Source organism: Sus scrofa, chromosome 5 (genome assembly GCF_054392235.1).
Source record: "Sus scrofa isolate SSC_HxYL_T2T_F1_AM1 chromosome 5, Sscrofa_HxYL_maternal_Yorkshire_Landrace_v2.0, whole genome shotgun sequence".
NCBI lineage: Eukaryota > Metazoa > Chordata > Mammalia > Artiodactyla > Suidae > Sus > Sus scrofa.
The window spans coordinates 52,272,334-52,294,379 of NC_139387.1; the positions used below are offsets into that span (position 1 = coordinate 52,272,334).

Sequence of the window (22,046 nt, forward strand, 5' to 3'; positions counted from 1 at the left end):
AAATTATATATCAGTATAGGATCAAAACTATCAAGTACAAACTTAACATATTATTTATGTACAGTACAATTAACATGAACTCTAAAGGCATTAAAAATAATTTGGCCCCTAAAAAGCAAAAGTAATAACAATAATAAAAATAATAATGATTAGAAATACACACAAAAACCCAAAGGAGAATGTTCGTGGATGCTTTATTCATAATCAATAAAAACTGGAAGCAATCAAGAAGTCCCTTAATATAGAAAACAAATTGAGACAACATCCATACAATGGAATACTTTTCAGTGATAAAAAGGAATGAGCCATCAAGCCACAAAAAGACATGCATGAATTTTAAATGTACAGTACTGATAGAAGTCAGTCTGAAAGGGCTACATACTGTATGATTACAATTATATGACACTCTGAAAAAGGCAAAGCTAGAGAGATGGTAAAGAGATCAGTGGTTTCCAGGGGTTCAAGGTGGGGACTGCTGAATGAGTATAGGAGACTTTTTTTAAAGGAAGTAAAACTATTGTGTAAGAAACTGTAACCATGTATACATGACACTATCCATTTGTCAAAACCCTAACTTTATAAGACAGAGTGAACCTTACTGTACTTAAATATTTTACATCATTTAGAAATTGAGGGATCTCAGGATAGAATGAGGAATGTGACAAGATAATCTCATTTATTACAAATGTATGAAACATTCTCATTGAGGAAAGAAAGGGACTAAGTATCTTCGGAAATTAATATGTAACACTAAAAACAACGGAACTGTACAGAAGCAGTGTATCTAGGTCTTAAATCTGAAACTACTATACACATTTATATTAGAATTGAACAAAGCAAATGAATGGTGGGAGATAGTGGGAGACAGATTTTCCACTGTTGGAAAGGTTTCAAATAAGCAATGGAGAAGACAGGAATGATGCTGGCTGTAATGGGTAGAGATGAGGACATCAACAGGAAGTCATGTTTAGTCATGTTTAGTCATATAGATGGTGACATATAAATATATTAATAAAAATGGGTATACAATCACATATATTTTCTTCCCCTGTTAGCTGAGAACGTCTACAATCATCTATACCCTGATAGCACCCAAATCTTGGTTTCTAACTCCATTCCCTAATAGAAGAATCCAGAGTTCATTGAGAAAATGGCTAATTCTAAGACATGGGCAAGAAGCATAAGATAAGCCTAGATAATCTTAAAGTGTTGGAAAGTAAGCAGTAATTTTCAAATACACACACACCACAAAATGATAGGCAAAGACAGTCAATTGAAAGAGCTGACATTGGCCAAAACTAGAACAATCTGTACAACAAAATAAAGTAACTGGATTATATTTCAAAGTACAAAATGAACATCCATGAGTATGATATACATAGCTGAATAGATAAATAAGGAAAAAAAGTAAACTTTCCATGTAGAAAAATTTTAAATAACTTATTTGGATACACCACCATCAAGGAAGTAGAGCATAACTCCCTATTCTTTAGGGAACAGTAAGGAAAGGGATGAAGAAAAATAATTTTATAGTGGAGAAATCTGACAAACACTAGTTCTGATCATGATTCAATACCAACAGCAGTAAATAAGACTGAAAGTATGTATCCTTAATATGATGTGATTAAAATGGCACTTTTAATCTGGTCTTCCTCCTCAAAACTCATAACTCCAGTCTAAACATAAGTAAGTAACACATAAGACAAATCCTAAATCAAGGATAATCAACAAAATACCTACCCAATATTCCTCAATACCATCATGGTTCATCAAGAGCAAAAGAGCAACATTTAAGAAACCATCACAGTTAAGAGGGGCCTAAGGAGACATGACCACTAAATGCAATGGATAGGATTCTAGAATAGAAAAGGGACAGTACGTAAAAACTACAGAAGTCTGAGCAAAGTATGGACTTCAGTTAATAATTACGTATCAGTACCACTTCATGAATTATGTTAAGTATATAATATCAATATAAAACAATAAGAAAAAATGAATTTGGAATATAAAGGAACTCTATACTATAGTGAAGTATTTATGTGACTCTAAAACTATTTTAAACTACAAGTTTATTTAGAAACCAACTAACATTTAATGGGTGCATAGTATAAGCCATCTTCTTACACACATATCTTACTTATGCAATACCCTTTCTTGAAGAACCTTATCCACCTGATAAGCTCACACCCATCCTTCAAGAACAAGACTGGGAGGGAAGGAAGAAGGGAGGACAGATGGGCAGACCAATCCAAAAACATAAACTTCTACAAAATTTTTAATATCCATCTTTATGAAATCAGTATCACTGGCTGATACAAGGCTGCTTCCCTCAGCAGGGTATTGGTAAGGATCCATACTTTGACTTTTCCAGACTCTGGTGCCAGTATTCCTTGTCTTGTAGCCACATCAATCTAATGATTAGGACTCAGCACTTTCACCATTCCAGCCCAGGTTCAAAACTTGGTTTGGAAACTAAGATCTCATGTCAAGCTGCCACACGGCATGGAGAAAGAAAGGAAGGAAGGGAGGAAAAGAGGAAGGGGAAAAAGGGAGGGAGAGAGAGAGAAAGAGAGAGAGAATGAGAGAGAGAGAAAGAAAAAGAAAGAAAGAGAGGAAGAAAGAAAGAAAGAAAGAAAGAAAGAAAGAAAGAAAGAAAGAGAAAGAAAGAAAGAAAGAAAGAAAGAAAGAAAGAAAGAAAGAAAGAAAGAAAGAGAAAGAAAGAAAGAACAGATCAAAACCATAATGAGACATCACCTCATTATTTTAGATAATAGTCACAGTGGCAATTATCTAAAAGACAAAAATAACAAGTGTTGGCAAGGATGTAGAGAAAAGGGAACCCTTGAACACTGTTGGTGAAAATGTAAATTGGGGAGTTCCCGTCGTGGCGCAGTGGTTAACGAATCCGACTAGGAACCATGAGGTTGCGGGTTCGGTCCCTGCCCTTGCTCAGTGGGTTAACGATCCGGCGTTGCTGTGAGCTGTGGTGTAGGTTGCAGACGCGGCTCGGATCCCGTGTTGCTGTGGCTCTGGCCTAGGCCGGTGGCTACAGCTCCGATTCGACCCCTCTCCTGGGAACCTCCATATGGTGCGGGAGTGGCCCAAGAAATAGCAAAAAGACAAAAAAAAAAAAAAAAAAAAAATGTAAATTGGTACACCCAATACAGAAAACACTATGGATGTTTCTCAATTAAAAACAGAATTATTATAAAATCCAGAAATAATCATTCTGAGTATTTTTTCAAAGGAAGCAAAAAAAAAAAAAAATTTCAAAAAGATGTGGAACATTTATGTTCACTGCAACATTATTTATAATAGCCAAGATATGGAAGCAACCTAAAGTGACCATTAATAGATGAAAGAATAAAGAAGATGTGGTACACATATGACATCACTTATAACTGGAATCTAATATCCAACACAAATGAACATCTCCTCAGAAAAGAAAATCATGGACTTGGAGAAAAGACTTGTGGCTGCCTGATGGGAGGGGGAGGGAGTGGGAGGGATCAGGAACTTGGGCTTATCAGACACAACTTAGAATAGATTTACAAGGAGATCCTGCTGAGTAGCATTGAGAACTTTGTCTAGATACCCATGTTGCAACAGAACAAAGGGAGTAGAAAAAAAAATGTAATTGAAATGTATACATGTAAGGATAACTTGATCCCCTTGCTGTACAGTAGGAAAAAAAGAAGATGTGGTACAGATGTTCAACAGAGTATTACAAAGTCATAAAAAGAACTCCCATCTGTGACAAGATGGATGAATCTAGAAAGTTCTATGCTAAAGGAACAAAGTCACAGGAAAAAAAGAATATTATATGACTTCACATATATGTGGAATCTAAAACGTAAGTAAGCAGGGACAAGACAGTGAAGTAGAAGGACTTGAGTTCACTTCCCCAAATGAAGCCATCAACAAAGAAGACTGGAACCTACCAAAAAAGATATTCTACATCCAAAGACAAAGAGGAAGCCATGAGATGGTAAGAGGGGCCCTTTCATGATATAATCAAATACCACACCATTAGGTGGGTGATCCACAAAGTGATAAAAGGGAAAAATCTGCAACTGAGAATACTCTACCCAGCAAGGCTCTCATTCAGATTCAATGGAGAAATCAAAAGCTTTACAGACAAGCAAAATCTTTACAGAAAAGAAAAGCTAAAAGAATTAAGCACCACCAAACCAGCTATACAACAAATGCTAAAGGAACTTCTCTTGGTGGCAAGGAAAAGACCACAACTAGAAACAAGAAAATTATGAATGGGAAAGGTCACCATAAGGAACTTCATAAGCTCCCTGTAAAGGCAAACATATAGTAAAGGTAGGAAATCATCCTCATCCACACACAAATATGATATCAGAACTAGCAATTGTGAGAAGAGGAAAATACAATTACGAGATATTGGAAAGGCTTTGAAATTAAGAGACCAGCAACTTAAAATAATCTTGTATACATATAGACTACGTATATAAAACTTCATAATAACAACAAACCAAAAATTTACAAGATATACACACAAATAAGAGAAAGCAATCCAAATGCAACTCTAAATATAGTCATCAAATTACAAGAGAATAAAATAGGACAGAAAAAAGACCTACAAAAAAATAACCCAAAATAACTAACAAAATGGCAATAAGAACATAGATATTGATAATTACCTTAGGTATAAATGGATTAAATGTTCCAACCAAATGGCAGAGACTGGCTGAATGGATACAAAACAAGATAGCATATATATATATATATATATATAGTCTACAAGAGACCCACTTCAAATCTAGTGAAACATACATACTGAAAGTAAGGGGATAGAAAAAGGAATTCCATGTAAATGGAAATCAAAAGAAAGTTGGAATAGCAATACTTATATCAAACAAAATAAAATTCAAAATAAAGGCTGTTAGAAGAGATAAAGAAGGACACTACCTGATAATCAAGGGATCACTCCAAGAAGAAAACATAACATTTGTAAATATATATGCACAAACATAAGAGCACCTCAATATATAAGACAAATACTAAGAACCGTAAAAGGAGAAATCAACAGTAACACAATCATAGTAGGGGATTCAACATCTCACTTACAACAAGTAAGATACTGACTGGGCTGACCATAAAGACAGAATATCAATAAGGAAAAACAAGTCTTAAATGACACATTAGACCAGACAGACTTAATTTTATTTGTAGAACATTCCATCTGAAAGGAAAGCATCAGAATACACATTCTTCTCAAGTGCACAAGGAACATTCTCCATGATACATTCATCACATACTGAGTCACAAATCAAACCTCTGTAAATTTAAGAATACTGAAATAATAACAAGCATCTTTTCTGACCACAAGGCTATGAGACCAGAAATCAGCTACAATTAAAAAAAAAAGTAAAACACATAAACACATGGAGGCTAAATAATATGTTACTAAAAAACAAATGGATCACTGAAAAAAAATCAAAAAGGAAACAAACAAACAAAATACCTACAAACAAATAAAAATGAAAACATGATGATCCAAAACCTGTGGGACAGCAAAAGCAGTTCCAAGAGTGAAGTCTGTAACAATTCAAACTGAACTCAGGGAACAAGAAAAATTTCAAAGAAACCACCTTACATGGAAAGCAACTAAAGAAAGAAGAACAAATAAAACCCAAAGTTAATAGAAGGGGAGTTCCCGTCATGGTGCAGCAGAAGGATTCTGACTAGGAACCATGAGGTTGCAGGTTCCATCCCTGGCCTTGCTCAGTGGGTTAAGGATCCAGCATTGTCACGAGCTGTGGTGTAGGTCGCAGATGCGTCTCAGATCTGGTGTTTCTGTGGCTGTGGCATAGGTTGGCAGTTACAGCTCTGATTAGAACCCTAGCCTAGGAACCTCCATATGCCATGGATGTGGCCCTAAAAAGACAAAAACCAAAAAAAAAAAAAAAAACCCTCCATATGCTGCAGGTGCAGCCCTAGAAAGACAAAAGACACACACAAAAAATTAATAGAAGGAAAGAAAGTATAAACATCAGAGCAGAAATAAATAAAATAAAAATGAAGAAAAAATAGAGAAAATCAATGGAACTAAAAGCTGGTTCTTTGAAAAGATAAAATTGATAACCCTTTAGTCAAACTCATCAGGAAAAAAGAAAAGAGGGGAGGCCTCAAATCAGTAAAATCAGAAATGAAAAAGATGTTATATCTGACACCACAGAAACACAAAGGATCATAAGAGACTACTACAAGCAACTATATGCCAATAGAATGGACAGCCTAGAAGAAATTGATAAATTCTCAGAAAGATACAGTCTTCCAAGACTGAACCAGTAAGAAATAGAAAATATTAACAGACCAATCACAAGTACCAAAATTTAAACTTTGATTTAAAAACTTCCAAGAAGCAAAGTCCAGGACCAGATGGCTTAACAGGCAAATTATATTAAACACTTTAAAAAAAAGTATCCTCTGAAACTCTTACCAAAAACTGCAGAGGAAGGAACATTCCAAACTCATTCTATGTAGCCACCATCACCCTGATTCCAAAGCCAGACCAAGATATCAAAAAGAAAAAGAAAATTACAGTCAAATATCACTAATGAGTATAGACACAAAAACACTCAACCAGATACTAGCAAACTAAATCCAAAAATACATTAAAAAGATCATACACCATAGAGTGGAATTTAACCCAAGATGCAAGGAGCTTTCATTATCCATAAATCACTCAGTATGACACACCACAGTAACAAACTGAAGAAGGAAAACCATACGATCATCTCAATAGATGTGGAAATGCTTTTGATAAAATTCAACACCCATTCCTGATTTAAAAAAAAACTCTCCAGAAAGTTGGCACAGAGGGAACCTACCTCAACATAAAAAAGGCCATATATTACAAACCTACAGCAACATTATACCCAATGATGAAAAGCTGAAAGCATTTCCTCTAAGATCGGAAACAAGGATGTTTTACCACTATTGAATAAAAAATGTCTTAACACTTTTATTCAACATAGTTTTGGGAGTCCTAGCCATGGAAATTAGAGGAGAAATAATAGAAACCCAAATTGGAAAAGAAGTAAAACTATCACTATTTACATATGACATAATATTACACATAGAAAATCCTAGACACTATCAGAAAACTGATAGAGCTCATCAATGAATTTGGCAAAGTTGCAGGATACAACATTAATACACAGAAATCTACTGCATTTCTATATACTAACAATGAAAGATCAGAAAGAGAAATTAGGAAAAAAATCTCATTTACCATCTCTTCAAAAAGAATAAAATACCTCAAAATAATCCTACCTAACGAGGTAAAAGACCTGTACTCCGAAAACTAAGACATTAATGAAAAAAATGAAAGATGACACAAACAGATGCAAACATACACTATGTTCTTTGATTGGAAGAATCAATATCGTCAAAATGGCTATACTACCCAAGGCAATCTACAGATCAATGGAATCTCTATCAAATTGCCAATGGCATTTTTCATAGAATAAAACAAAAAAAAATTAATTTCAATGGTAAAACACAAGACCCTTAACAGCCAAAGTGATTTTCCAAAAGAAAAACAGCTAGAGGAAATCTGGCACTCTGACTTCAGACTACACTACAAAGCTAAAATTATCAAAAAGTATGGTATTGACACAAAAACAGAACTATAAATCAGTGGAACAGCATAGAAAACTAAGAAATAATCCCACACACCTAAAGTAAATTTATCTATATGAAAAAAGAGACAAGAATATACAATGGAGGAAAGATAGTGTCTTCAATAGGTTTTGTTGGGAAAACTGGACAGCCATATGTAAAAGAATAAAATTAGAACATTTTCTAACACCATACGTAAAAAATAAACTCAAAGTGGATAAAGACCTAATTCTAAGAGCAGATACTATAAAACCCTTAGAGGGAAACATGCATCGAACACTCTGACATAAACCACAGCAATATCTTCTCAGACCCACCTCCTAGAGTGATGACAATAAAAACAAAAATAGGAGTTCCCATTGTGGCACAGCAGAAATGAATCTAACTAGTATACATAAGGATGCAGGTTCAATCACTGGCCTCAATCAGTGAGTCGGGGATCTGGCATTGTAGTGAGCTGTGGTGAAGGTCACAGACATGGCTCAGATCCTGCGTTGTTGGTGGCTGTGGTGTAGGCTGGCAGCTGCAGCTCTGACTGGACCCCTAGCGTGGTAACTGCCACATGCTGCAGGTGTAGCCCTATAAAAAAAGCAAAATTAATAAATAAACAAATTGGATCTTAATTTAAGTGCTTTTGCAAAGCAAAAGAAAACATAATCAAAATGAAAAAGAAAACCCACAGAATGGAAGAAAATATGTGCAAATGAAGCAACTAACAAGGGATTAATTTTCAAAATCTATAAACAACTTATTCAGCTCAATATAAAAAAAAAACCCATACCAAAAAAAAAAAAAAAATGGGCAGAACATCTAAATAGACATTTGTCCAAAGAAGACATGCAAATGGCTAAAAAGCGCATGAAAAGATGCTTGACATCGCTAATTATTAGAGAAATGCTAATTGCAACTACAATGATGTATCACCTCATTGGCCAGAGTAGCTATCATTAAAAAGTCTACAAACAGTAAATGCTGGAGAGGGTTCAGAGAAAATGAAATGCTCTTACACTGTTGGTGGGAATTTAAACTGGTATAACCACTATGGAAAACAGTATGGAGGCTCTTCATAAAACTAAAAACAGAACTACCATCTGATCCAGGAATCCCATTCCTGGCAAATATCCAGAGAAAACTATAATTCAAAAAGATACATGCACCCCAATGTTCATTGCAGCACTATTTACTATAGCCAACACATGGAAGCAACCTAAATGTCCATCAACAGAGGAAGGGATAAAGAATACTGTGTACATATATTCAATGGAATGTTCCTCAGCCATAAAAAATAATTAAATAATGCCATTTGCAACAAAATGCATGGACCTAGAGATTACCATATTATGTGAACTAAAAGACAAATATCATATGATATCACTTATACATGGAATCTAAAAATAATACAAATGAACTTACTTAAAAAACGGAAACAGATTCATATTATGTGATTATCATATTATGTGAACTAAATCAAAGACAAATATCATATGATATCACTTATACATGGAATCTAAAAATAATACAAATGAACTTATTTACAAAATGGAAACAGATTCACAGATTTTGAAAACAAATTATGTTTGCCAAAGAGGAAAGTTGGGAGAGGAGGCATAAATTAGGAGTTTGGGATTAGCATATACATACCACTATACATAAAACAGATAACAAACATGGACTTGGAAATCTCACATGTGTGTAAAGCACAGGGAACTTTTACTCGATATTCCATGATAACCCATGTAAGAAAAGAATCTGAAAAAGAATGGATATATGTATATGTGTAACTGAATCACTGTGCTGTACACCTGAAAGTAACACAACATTGTAAACCAACTATACTCACCAAAGTGGCACCCACCCTGCCCAACCTGGGTGGTGGTCCCAGCTAGCATGGGCATTCCTCCAAAGTAGCTACAACTCCACTAAGGCCAGCTCTGCACATCAATATTCCTACAGTCATGACCAAGCCTCACAGCCAGCCAGGCTAGGGGCCACCTCTATCTACCAGCAGACCCACATCAGTTGCAGTCAAACCTCATAAACAGCTTGGTCAGGGACCAGCCCTCCCACTAAAGCATCCAAAACAACTATGGCTGAACCATGGAGCCAGGCAGGCTAAGGGCCAGCCCTGCCACCCTTGTGCCCACAACGATCAGCAAAACCACAACAGGAGGATACATGAAGCCTGTGCAAGGGATACACCTGAAGGACTTGGCTCTAGTGACCAGTGAGAACTGTGCAAATGGGCTCCACAGGACACCTACATAAGGCCAGTTTTTCAAGACTAGGAGATGCAGCTGATACACTTAATACATAGAAACAAATACAGAGATTTAGACAAAATGAGGGAACAAAGGAATAACTCCCAAACAAAAGAATAAGACAAAACTTCAGAAAAAGAACTAAACAAAATGGAGGTAAGCAATTTACCAGGTAAAGAGTTCAAAATATCAGTCATAAAGATGCTCACTGAACTCAGGAAAAGTAAGGAAGAAATCAGTGAGAAATTCAACAAAGAGGAAAATAAAAAGGAAGCAATCAAAACTGAGGAAAACAATGACAGACATGAAAAATACACTAGAGGAAATTAACAGCAGATTAGAGAATGTAGAAGAATGGATCAGTAATCTGGAAGACAAGATGGTGGAGATCATCCAATAGGGACAGTCAAAAAAAAAAAAAAGAAAAAAAAAAAGGACAGTTTAAGGAAACTCAGTGACAAAATTAATAGCACAAACATTCACATTATATGGGTCCCAGAAGGAAAGGAGAAAAGGACATAAAACCTATAAGAAGAAAAAGAAATAATGGCTAATGACTTCCTTAACCTAGTAAAAGAAACAGACATCCAAGACCAGGAAGCTCAGAATTCCAAACAAGATGAATCCAAAGAGAATCACACCAAGAGGCAACATAATTCAAATGGTTACATACAAAAGAAAGGGAACCTCCATAAACTATGAGATGATTTTTTAGCAGAAATTTCAAAGACCAGAACAGAAAAAAAAAAAGTAGAATATTCTACTTGGTAAAGTTATTATTCAGAATTAAAGAAGAGATAAAGAGTTTCCCAGGCAAGCAAAAACTAAGAGTTCATTACTATTAAACCTGCCTTATAAGAAATCTTAAAGAGACTTCTTCAAATGAAAAAGAAAAGGTAATAGCTAGAAAAAAGAAATTCTAAAATGAAAAATCTCACTAGTAAAGGCAAACAGAGTAAAAAGTAATGAAAACCACCTATAAAGCTAGTAGGAAGGTTATAAAGACAAAGACAAAATTAGTAAAAATCATCTATATCAAAAATAATTAGTTAAGTGATACACAAAATTAAAAGACGTATGATGTCAAAAATATAAAATCTAAGTCTGGGGGAGTAAAATGTAGTGATTTTAGAATGAGCTTGAACTTAAGCAATTGACATAAAATAGAATGTATATACATAGGTTGTTATATTTGAACTTCGTGGTAACCACAAATCAAAAACCTATAGCAAATACACAAAAAAACACAAATATGTAAAATATACAAAGTACACAAAATATACAAAAAATATACAAAGAACTCATACAACTTAACATCAAAAAAAAAAAAAAAAAAAAAAAAAAAAAAAAAAAAAACCTAACGCAAAAAGGAGCTAAGCAGACATTTTTCCAAAGAGGACATACAGATAGTCAACAGGCATAAAAATAGATGGTCAACATCATTAATCATCAGGGAAATGCAAATCAAAACCACTATATGGGAGTTCCTGCTGTAGAGCAGTGGGTTAAGAATCCAACTGCAGTGGCTTGGGTCACTACAGAGGAGAGGACTTAACCCTGTTCCAGGATCAAAGGATCTAATGTTGTCACAGCTGCAACATAGGACACTGTTGTGGCTCAGAATCAATCCATGGCCCAGGAACTTCCATATGCCATGGGTGTGGTCATAGAATTTTTTTTAATTAAAAAATAAAAACAAATTTTAAATAAAATTGTTTAAAAATACATAATGTGATTTCACGTCACATCTGTCAGATTGGCTATCATCAAAAACACAATAAAAAAAATATGTTTGTGAAAACATGGAGAAAACAGAACCCTTACATACTGCAGATAGGAATGTAAATTGGTACAGCCACTGTGAAAAACAGTACGGAAATTCCTGAAAATATTAAATATAGAGCTACTAACTGTACGATACAGCAATTCCACTCCTGGGAATTTATCTGAGGAAAAGAAAACCACTAATTCAAAAAGATATATGCACACTGAAGTTCACAGCAGCATTATTTACAGTAGCCAAGATAATGGAAACAACTTAAGCGTCCATCAACAGTTGAATGGCTAAAGAAGAGTGGTATATGTATTCAGTAGAATTACTCAGCCATAAAGAAGAATGACATTTTGCCATTTGTTAGAACATGAATGACCCACAGATCACCACGCTTAGTGAAATAAGTCAGACAGGCAAAGACAAAAACCATATAATCTCATACGTAGAAGCTAAAAAACACAAAGAAAACAAAACATAAGCAGATTCATAGAGAACAAACTTGTGATTACCAAAGGGAAGAGCAGTATGGAGCTGACTAAAATAGGTTAAAGAGATTATGAGATATAAACTTCCAGTCATAAAATAAGTCCTGGAGAGGTAATGTATAGCATAGGAAATACAGTCAATAATATTGTAATAACTTTGTATGGTGACAGATGGTAACTAGACTTACTGTCATAATCAATTTACAGTGTATATAAATGTGGAATCACTATGCTGCACACCTGAAACAAATATTGTCAGTCAACTCTACTTCAATAAAAAATAATAAAAAAACAAAAATAAATAAACAAACATAACGAAACAGAAAGAGTCATAGATATAGAAAACACAATGGTAGTTGCCAGAGGAGATGAGATAAATACAGGGGGCAGGATTAAGAGGTACAAACTTCCAGTGATAAAACAAAGGTCATGAGGATGTAAAGTACAACATAGAGAATAAAGTCAACGATATTGTAATAATTTGTATGGTGACAGATGGTAACTAGACTTAGCATAGTGATCATTCCGTAATGTATAAAAATAGCAAATCACTATGTTGTACACCTGAATAATATAATACTGAAAGTCAATGAGTTAATAAAAAAAAAATGAATAAAATTTTTTATTTTAAAAATAAAATAGTTTATTGGAATAAAATAATTCAAGCCAAGAAGACTGAATGGAAGGCATATTACAATGCAACAGTAATATTAAATCTTTAAATGTAATTTTATACTGCTATTCAGGATATATATAACACATACTAAGTAACATAGAACCAAGAAGAAACACTTTTCCATTGAAAATTGCCTCTGACTTCTAATAAATACGTAGCATTTATATAAAATAAGAGGACAAAATTAATGATTACAAAAAATTATTAATTTACTTCTATAAATTATGTAAAAGAACTGAAGTACATAAATTTAATAGTGATGTCTAATAACACTGTTTTACAAGTCACTGGAAATAACCAGTCTTTGCATAAACAGAAGAATGACTTAAAATTACAGAATTAAAATCTGAAAGTAATTTCTCTTGGCATCATAAAACAGGTGCCAGTACCAAACAATCATAGGGAGAAAGAGAACATTTCCATTCTTGCTTAACTCAAAAAATAATTCAACAGCAGTATTTATTAATTTGATATTCATTAAACTGATCAAATTTCTTTCATCTATATATTCTTGGCATCTAATTAAACATAAGACACACTCAAATGGTGGCTGATATTAATAAAAGTGGTATTATTTCCAACAGCAAAGTATAGCAAAACCTAGTGAAACAAATTATTTCTAACTACCATTTTTGAAATTCTTCACTGTTCCTTCAGTTTGATGACCAATGGGTCATCAAAAAAGATCATAAGTTGTCACTGAAAAATGTTACTCATAAAATCTAACTGTCCTTTATTATCATAGATGTTAAAAGAAACTACATTTAAAATCAAAGGTAAATTTTACCAATTTAAATATAAAAATTATGCTACATCCATACTTTCTTAAGTAACAAAGAAAAAATATTTATAAACATTAAATTCATTTTAAAAATACTTCTTCTAAAACATGAAACTCGGATTTAGTGCACTTAAAACCAACTCATTTCTGCTGTCTAAAACATCTGTTACCATGATACCAAATAGGAATTTGTAGCCTGCCAAGAGATTAAAACTTAAATTCATCTATATACTTTAATTGAGCTTTGTTTTCCTCCCCTTTTTAATGTTATGAGGCACTGTAACTCAAACCTAATGCTGGAACAGGAGGCAGATTGATAACCAAGAACTTTACAATAGCATTATTATAATGAGGTTGACTCCAGCATTCCAGCCTTCATCAGTTTTACTCTTTCCAGATGTTTCACTTATAATTCGAATGGGTTAAATATAAACCCATGTTTTCTTCCATAGGCCTCAATGCTGACATCTGCCAAAAATATTCCCAAGCTTTTTAAAATAAAAATGTCATTAATTATATATACCATTTAAACCTGTGGCAGATTAAAACGGCCACAAATTCTTTGGCATGCTTCCTATCCAGCAGCAGAGTCTGTGTCTCCTCCCCTTAAAGGTGAATGGGTTCTGTTAGTGACTGCTTCGACTAGCAAGCAGTATGTTGCAGAAATGACACTACCATTTTCTGGGCCTAGGCTTTAGAAAAGTAACAGCTTCACTTCCTATCTTTTGGAACATTTGCACTGGAGGAAACCATCTTCCACAGAAGAAATCTGACTATCCTGAGACCATCATGCTATAAGGTATCACCAAAACAGACCTATGGAGAGACCACATGAAGAGAAAAATACCTAATGAATATCCCAATCAAAGTATAGGTAGCTTTGGTGCTGGATATGTAAATGAAGAATCTTTTAGATGACCCCAGCACTTAGTCACCACCTGACTATAATAGTAAAAGACAAGCAGAACCCTCCCCAAATTACTGACCAACAAAATTATGAGCAAAATAAAGTTTTGAACTTATTTGCTGCATAACAACAAATGACTCAAATAAAAACTATACTTTTTATTTTATGGTATGAATAAATTCACTATGTCAACAGAAAAGAAAGTAGACTGCTAATCTGTAGGTATAAGGCAATTAAACTTTTAAAAACATTTAAATGATCAACTTACTGCTGACAGTTCTCTTAACCAACTCATGAGTAAAGCATGAGATAAACCAATGTTCTCAATTACTTTCGATTCTCAGAGTGTGAAGGAAAGTGTCAAGAACACAAGGACATGACCCAGAATTCTGCTCCCATCAGCTGAACTGTACACTGTCAAGAATTAGTTGATTTTGTATTAAACATTTTATCTCATTTTTAATCTGTTAATTATATAATTTAATTTTTTTTAATTATAGGAATGAGAAGTAGTTGTTTCCATGAATAAGCTGAATACTTTATAACAAATTGATAGAGGCTACTGTCAAGAGGCAAGACTATAAACACTTGGTGCAATAACCACTGGGAATATTTTTAACTGTTTTAGCAGATTAGAAGGAAATTGAAAGTAGAAATTGAAGATAAGGATTAAAAATGTGATTTAAGAATGTCCATGATAAATTTCAATCGGGAGACTATAAACATATATTATATTTTAAGGTATGTACATATCAATTTTATGACCACTCACTCTGTCCAAAAAATTTCTTTATAAATTTAACAATTACCAGGCCCAACTGAGTTGAATACAGGAGCTTGTACTGTAAGGTTTTTTTAATATTTTTTTAATTAAGAAATAAGGATAAAGTTTCAGTTTTGCAAGATGAAGAGGGTGAGTGGTAGTGGCAATGGTAGCACAACAATGTGACTACACTTAATGACACTGAATTGTACACTTTAAAATGTTAGAGATGGTAAACTTTATGTTGTGTCAAAAAGACTTAAATGATTAGACTTCATAACAATAATCAAAAAGAAATAATAAAACATTACATTCGCTAAACTAAGCAGTAACAAAGAGTACAAATTTTATAATTCTATTTATATGAAATTTCAGACAGGTAAGACTAATCTAAACAATAGAAATCAGAAGAGTGGATCAGGGGACAGGGATAGAGTGGTACAGATAGAGACAGCACAGGGAATTAAAGAATATGGGGGGAAATAAAAAATGTCTTCTATCTTGATCGGAGTATCACACAACTACATATTTATCAGAACTCAATAAACTATACACCCCTGATCTGTACACTTCACATATGCAAATTACACACTGAGACTTTTAATGGGATAAGAGGAGGGGGGAAGTTCGTCTAGAACATAATTCATGAGAGTTATCCCTTCAAACAAAATAATGGTATTTTTTAACCACTAGAATTAATACACAGAGCAGCTTACTGAAAGGTAAATCACTAGTTGTTATGGAACAAAAACATGCTACAATTTCTGACTTTACTTTTTAAAGGTAAATAAAATATCATCATTCTTGATTACTTAAACTAAAACAAGATATCTAGAAAGACTGTAAGACTTAGCTTGCTTCAGGTTAGCCCTGTTGTCCCATCTGCTTAATTCCTCCCTTCTATTTCAAGTCAATCCAATTTAATTCAACAAACCCATTAAACCTACTCTGTGTAAAATATTATGTGAGAAGCTAAGTATAACATAATACAAAAATAAATACTACAGAAACCTCTACCCTCAAAGCATTTATAATCTAGTAGATGGTACAACCTAATAGATAAAAGATACAAGAAAAGACTTCATGATAACCTGCAACATTCAAATTGAAACTGTGCAATTCAGACCAATATTCTGAAGGGTGAACATTTTTGTTTTGTTTTGTTTTTTCTTTTCTTTTTCATCTTTTTAGGGCCACACCCTCGGCATATGGAGGTTCCCAGGCTAGGTGTGGAATTGGAGCTACAGTGCTGGCCTACACTACAGTCACAGCAACAAGGGTTCCGATCCTGTGACCTAAACCACAGCTCACAGCAACACTGGATCCTTAACCCACTGAGTGAGGCCAGGGATCGAACCCGCATCCTCATGAATACTAGTCAGGTTTGTAACCCACTTCACCACAACGGGAACTCCTGAACAGTTTTTTTAAAGTGAGGCAAAAAGAGCACTAAGTAGCTTGTGCTCTAGGCTTATTACCTACTCTACTTTTATCACCAGTTCAGGAAAATTCCGTAAATACCTCTATATTTCCAAGAAATTCAAGAATGCAAAGACAAAGGGTCTCCTGTATTTTTACACATAAAAGATAAAAAATTCATGGTTAGAGTCCCATGAGGGGGTGAGTAAAAGGCTCCACCATATTTCTAATAAAGGATATTCAGTTTGATTCAAACCACTAGCAATTGTTTCTAGCAATGTATGGAAAATCATAGATTTCAGACTTTTCTGGAGTGAATGATTCTACTTTAAAAATTGAAACTCTAAAATTAGAATTATGAAGTGGCACAAAACATCACAATCTCAATTCTACTTATATAAAACCACATGTTTTCAATGCCAAGTTCTTAATTTACAGCTGGGAAAATCCCCATTGAAGATAGCTGAGCCTGGATCAGATTCACTTAACATAAAACCAGATGTAGACCTAAAATTACATGTGACATCTCTAGCCATTCATATAAATAAGAATAACGCAAGCTGAAAGACAATAAATTCACCTAGACCTTTTCAAATTTCGCCACCCTAATAGTACCACAATGTTCCTTTCCTAAAATTATCAAATAAATTAGGAAAACGGAAAAAAGAAAACATACATACCTCAAGTACAATAAAAATCTAAAATTACTCATTTCAACTTTTTTAGGTAAAATCCCTTAAATAAATCAAAATACTTTAGGTCTTGAAATACACCTGCCATTTTAAAAATATAAAGGAAAAAACCTACTATACTTTTAGGATATCAAGTCTTGGCATGTCATCTCAGAACTCTTCCCCAAACAACTTGTCACATGTGAACATGAACAAGCTGTACAAAGATATTTTTTTCAGTTGTTTGTTTAATTAGCTACTGATTTGCCACTGAAAGTGAACAAAACCAAATATAAGTCAACAGGAGTCTGTCTGCAACTATAAAATCACTTTACATTATTAGTTGGCTTCAAAAGTTTGTACCCTATGGAAAGTCCATTTAAATTTTACCTGGCACATACATGCTAAAATATTTTGTTTGCCATTTGGAGCCACACTAGATTCTAACACACAGAGTGGATTTGCAGTTTATTTCTCACAACCCACATGTACAAAACCCAAAATTACAACATAAAAAACATTGAAAGTATCGTCAAAATTCTGTAAAGCAAAATAGAGGTCTTCTCTTGGGACATTTTAAAAAGACTCTTGTATCCATAATATACAACATTTCAACATCTAAATTAAGTATTCAAATATACAAGTCTCACCTTGGAACTCTAATGGAAGAGTTGTTTTAGGTTAGGAATCAAACCCAGCTGTTTTAGGTTATGAATCAAACCTAGATCAAACAATGAAAACTTAATAAATAATGGAATGATTGCTTAAAAAGAACATCCTATCAAATTCTAAAATTATCATACAGTTTATTACCAGTATATCTCCCACTCATGCTTCTTAGAAGCACCTGCTCTACATGACTTCAAGAATTAAAACTGTCATGCAGGAGTTCCCGTGGTGGCGCAGTGGTTAACGAATCCAACTAGGAACCATGAGGTTGTGGGTTTGATCCCTGCCCTTGCTCAGTGGGTTAAAGATCCGGCATTGCCGTGAGCTGTGGTGTAGCTCGCAGGAGCGGCTCGGATCCAGCGTTGCTGTGGCTCTGGCGTAGGCTGGTGGCTACGGCTCCGATTAGACCCCTAGCCTGGGAACCTCCATATGCCATGGGAGCGGCCCAAGAAATGGCAAAAAAAAAAAAAAAAAAAAACTGTCATGCAGCATCACAGAGCTTATGTGCCAACAGCTACACCATTTCACAAACATCAAAATGAAGTTAGACAGTAAAAGACAAACACCATCTGATATTACTTATAAGTGGAATCAAAAAAAAAAAGATACAAATGAACTACTTATTTGCAGAACAGAAACATACAGACTTTGAAAACAAACTTATGGGTTACCAAAGGGGACAGGTGTGTGGAGGGATGGACTGAGGGTTTGGGACTGGCATATGGATGTCAGTATATGGAATAACTGGCCAACAGGGATCTGCTAACAGCAAAGAGCACTCTACCCAATATTCTGTGATAATTGATGTGGGAAAAGAATCTGAAAGAGAATGGATGTGTGTACATGTATAACTGAATAATTTTGTTGTACAGCAGAAATTATCACTACATTGCAAATCAACTATATTTCAATACAACTTTAGAAAATAAAAGAAAAAAAAAATCTAGTCTTACCTTTGCCCATGACAGCAAATACCACTAGGAGTCAATATTACAGCCCCTCATTGCTATACAGAATTCATACCATGCAGTCCTTGCTGCCATATTGTTCAGTTTTTAATACTACCAAAAACCAAACTGGGTCACCATGCTGTACAGTAGAAAATTGCCAGAACACTGTAAACCAGCTATAATGAAAAAAAATAATAATAAAAATCATTATATAAAAAAAAGAAAAGGATCTGGAAGGAAAAGTTGAACACGGCAGGCAAATTGATTGCTGTATCTCAAATAAATATTTATCCAACAATTTTAATGGCACTGAAAAGCCCTAAAAAAAAGAAATTAAAAACAAAATAAAATAAAACAAAAACAAAAACCAATAGCAAAAACATTACTCAAAAAAACACTCAGAATATTTGGAAGATAAAACAACGTGGGTTAAGAGTTTTCTCAGTTAAGAGATATTTGGAAACCCCTATTTTCAACTTAAGAAATGTTCTCTAAAATACACTGGCCAATTTCCCTACCTTAGGAAATAAAGTATAGAAAGTCCCCAAATTGCATATATCCTTTACATATGAACTATTCAGGGAATGGAATGGATTTTTTCACACTATGCACTGAGACTTCCATTTTCTCTTTCCACTTTCCACCCTCACACCCCCAGGCAATGTTAAAGCAATACATGTCATTACACATTCATTTCAGGGAAGAAGGACGAGATAACAAAAAAAATAAAAATAAAAAAATAAAAAATAAAAATTTAGCCTTGATAAGAAGTCAACAAAGATTAAAAAAAAAAAAAACATTAGGTATCTTCAAGCATGTTACGACAGAACTCTTAGCTAAGGAAATAAAATGCTCTTGACCCACAAGGCCTATAGTCATTTTGCCAACCCACACCATTCCCTCCATGCTGCTTCTAGCCATAAAGGTAGACAATTAACCCACACCAAGCTACATAAAATAACACATATCCTGGCCATAATAATTAGTCCTAATAGGAAACTAATGGCCAGCTGGATCAATCAATCTTTTTCTTGGGATATTTCTAACTAGAGGTAGAAGGGGACAATCTCATTTGTCACAAAACTTTCCTCATCTAGTAGGACATAAACCCAGTGCTTTAACTTAGTCCTTGACATGCACGTTCAGTACCACTTTAGAAATTCTGCCTAAGTTATTCCCTGGAGTACTCTTCCTCTTGATATCTGTGTTGCTGGCTATTTCTTATGATTCAGATCTCAGCTCTAATGCCCCTCGTGGACAAAGGCCTTCTTAAGCAGCTACTTAATCACTGTCATGTCACCTTATTTCAATCATCTGCATAGTGCTTACCACTTTAACACATTTCTTTCTTTTTAATATCACTGCTGTACATCCAACACCTAGAATAGTGCCCAGCACAAACTCCATTCAGAATTTGTTAATAAACAAATGAAAGCTGTGAAAAAATGAGCCCAAAGCCAGGAACCATGGTCCTAGCCCCAAGGAGAAATCAGTCTGAAAGAGTGACACCATTCATTAAGGACAGAGAGAAAAGGAAAACAAAGTAGAACTCCTTGAGCCATCTAAGTCTCCTCGGTCATTCCAAAGACTAGTTCCAACCCTGCCCATACTACAGTTTGATTATATATACCAGAGGACTTTAAAATGGTATGCACATTCCAACCCTGAGGGGGGAGAAGGGGACATGCAGGATGATGCATCAGAATGTGAGAAGAAACGCTACATCTAAAATAAAACACATGGATTTTGTATTATCCTTTGTTTCATAACATACATAAAACATCATTATAGTCATGTATATACACACTGTACATACACACACACACATACCTATACCAGAGGTACATCCAGTACCTGATAGAAGTGAGTGATCATAAATGTCAGGAGACTCTCACTTTAATGAACAAATTTGTTTTTCTTAAACTAGAGTGTTTCAGGTTTGATTTCTAACCAAGAGACTTCTGGTATGTACTTAACACATATTTGATGCTCAAATACTTGTAAAATACTGAATGCACAGACATTCTTTATGGCTCCAGAGAACAAATACAAACTAAAGGCAAAAAGATTTCAAATATACATAACAGCTTTCTAAAATTTAGGCCTGTCCAAAAGTAATCACTACCTCTCCAACTACAATTTTCCTGCTATCAGGTAGAAGCCTGATAACCATTAGCAAAAGATACTTAAACATGACTTCTGCGCTTGCAAGATAGTCTATGTAACATATGTTAACTGAATGATAATAAGTGCTAGGCAAATGATAAGTTTAGTCATTGTCCCCTTGGAGGTCACAATTTAACAGGCCAGAAAGACAGACCTGCAAACATACACACAGTATACATGGTCCAGGGACAAAAGAGGAAGGTGGTGATTAACTAACTCTGCATAGATGGGAATATTTAAGTGGAATATTGAGGGCTAAGGAAAAGTCAGTTTTCCTGTTAAAAAAGATGAAGGCATGCCTGACACACGAACATGTGAGAAGGGACAGATATAGAAAGCACATGGTATGGCAATTCCAAAATACAAGTAATGTGGAATTTGTGAATGATAAGCGGCCTATGCTGGGAGAATATCCACAAGAAGCTGCCGGATAAGTGGCTAAGAGCTAAATTATGAAGGGTCATACTAAGGAGTTTGGAAGAAGCCACAGTGTAATAAAAATAACTATCCTACTTTATACTATTTTGTACCAGACACCTACCTAAACTCTTTAGAAACACTAGCAGTTTTAATCCTCAGAAGATCACTTTCATTATCTACACTGCTTAAACAAGGAAACTTAGGCTAAAGAAAGACAAAGGAATTTAACTAAAATCACAGTTAAATTAGTGTCAGAAACAGAATTTATTAAAGAATTCTGAGAAGGGATGTGTGATAAGAAGTATTTTGAATAAGTGACGTATTTTAGAAAAAGAGCTATGAAACAATGTGGATGATGGTGTAGAAGTAGGATAGGCTAGTTTTAGGAAAATGCAACAGACAAATACAATCTAAATGAGAACTACTGAGGAAGTGGGAATGGGGGGGAGCG

The 22,046-nt window shown here is 34.4% G+C and overlaps 1 protein-coding gene across 21 annotated transcripts in view; it reads right to left on the reverse strand.

Moving 5' to 3' along the window:
• CCDC91 (coiled-coil domain containing 91) overlaps window positions 1-22,046 on the reverse strand; it is a 396,188-nt gene that overhangs the window by 329,575 nt on the left and 44,567 nt on the right. For 3 of the 21 annotated variants that reach the window (XR_014845233.1, XM_085024566.1, XM_085024558.1), the window contains exon 2: window positions 18,041-18,111. The gene's annotated coding sequence lies outside the window, so the exon portion shown is untranslated. 21 annotated transcript variants of the gene reach the window in all.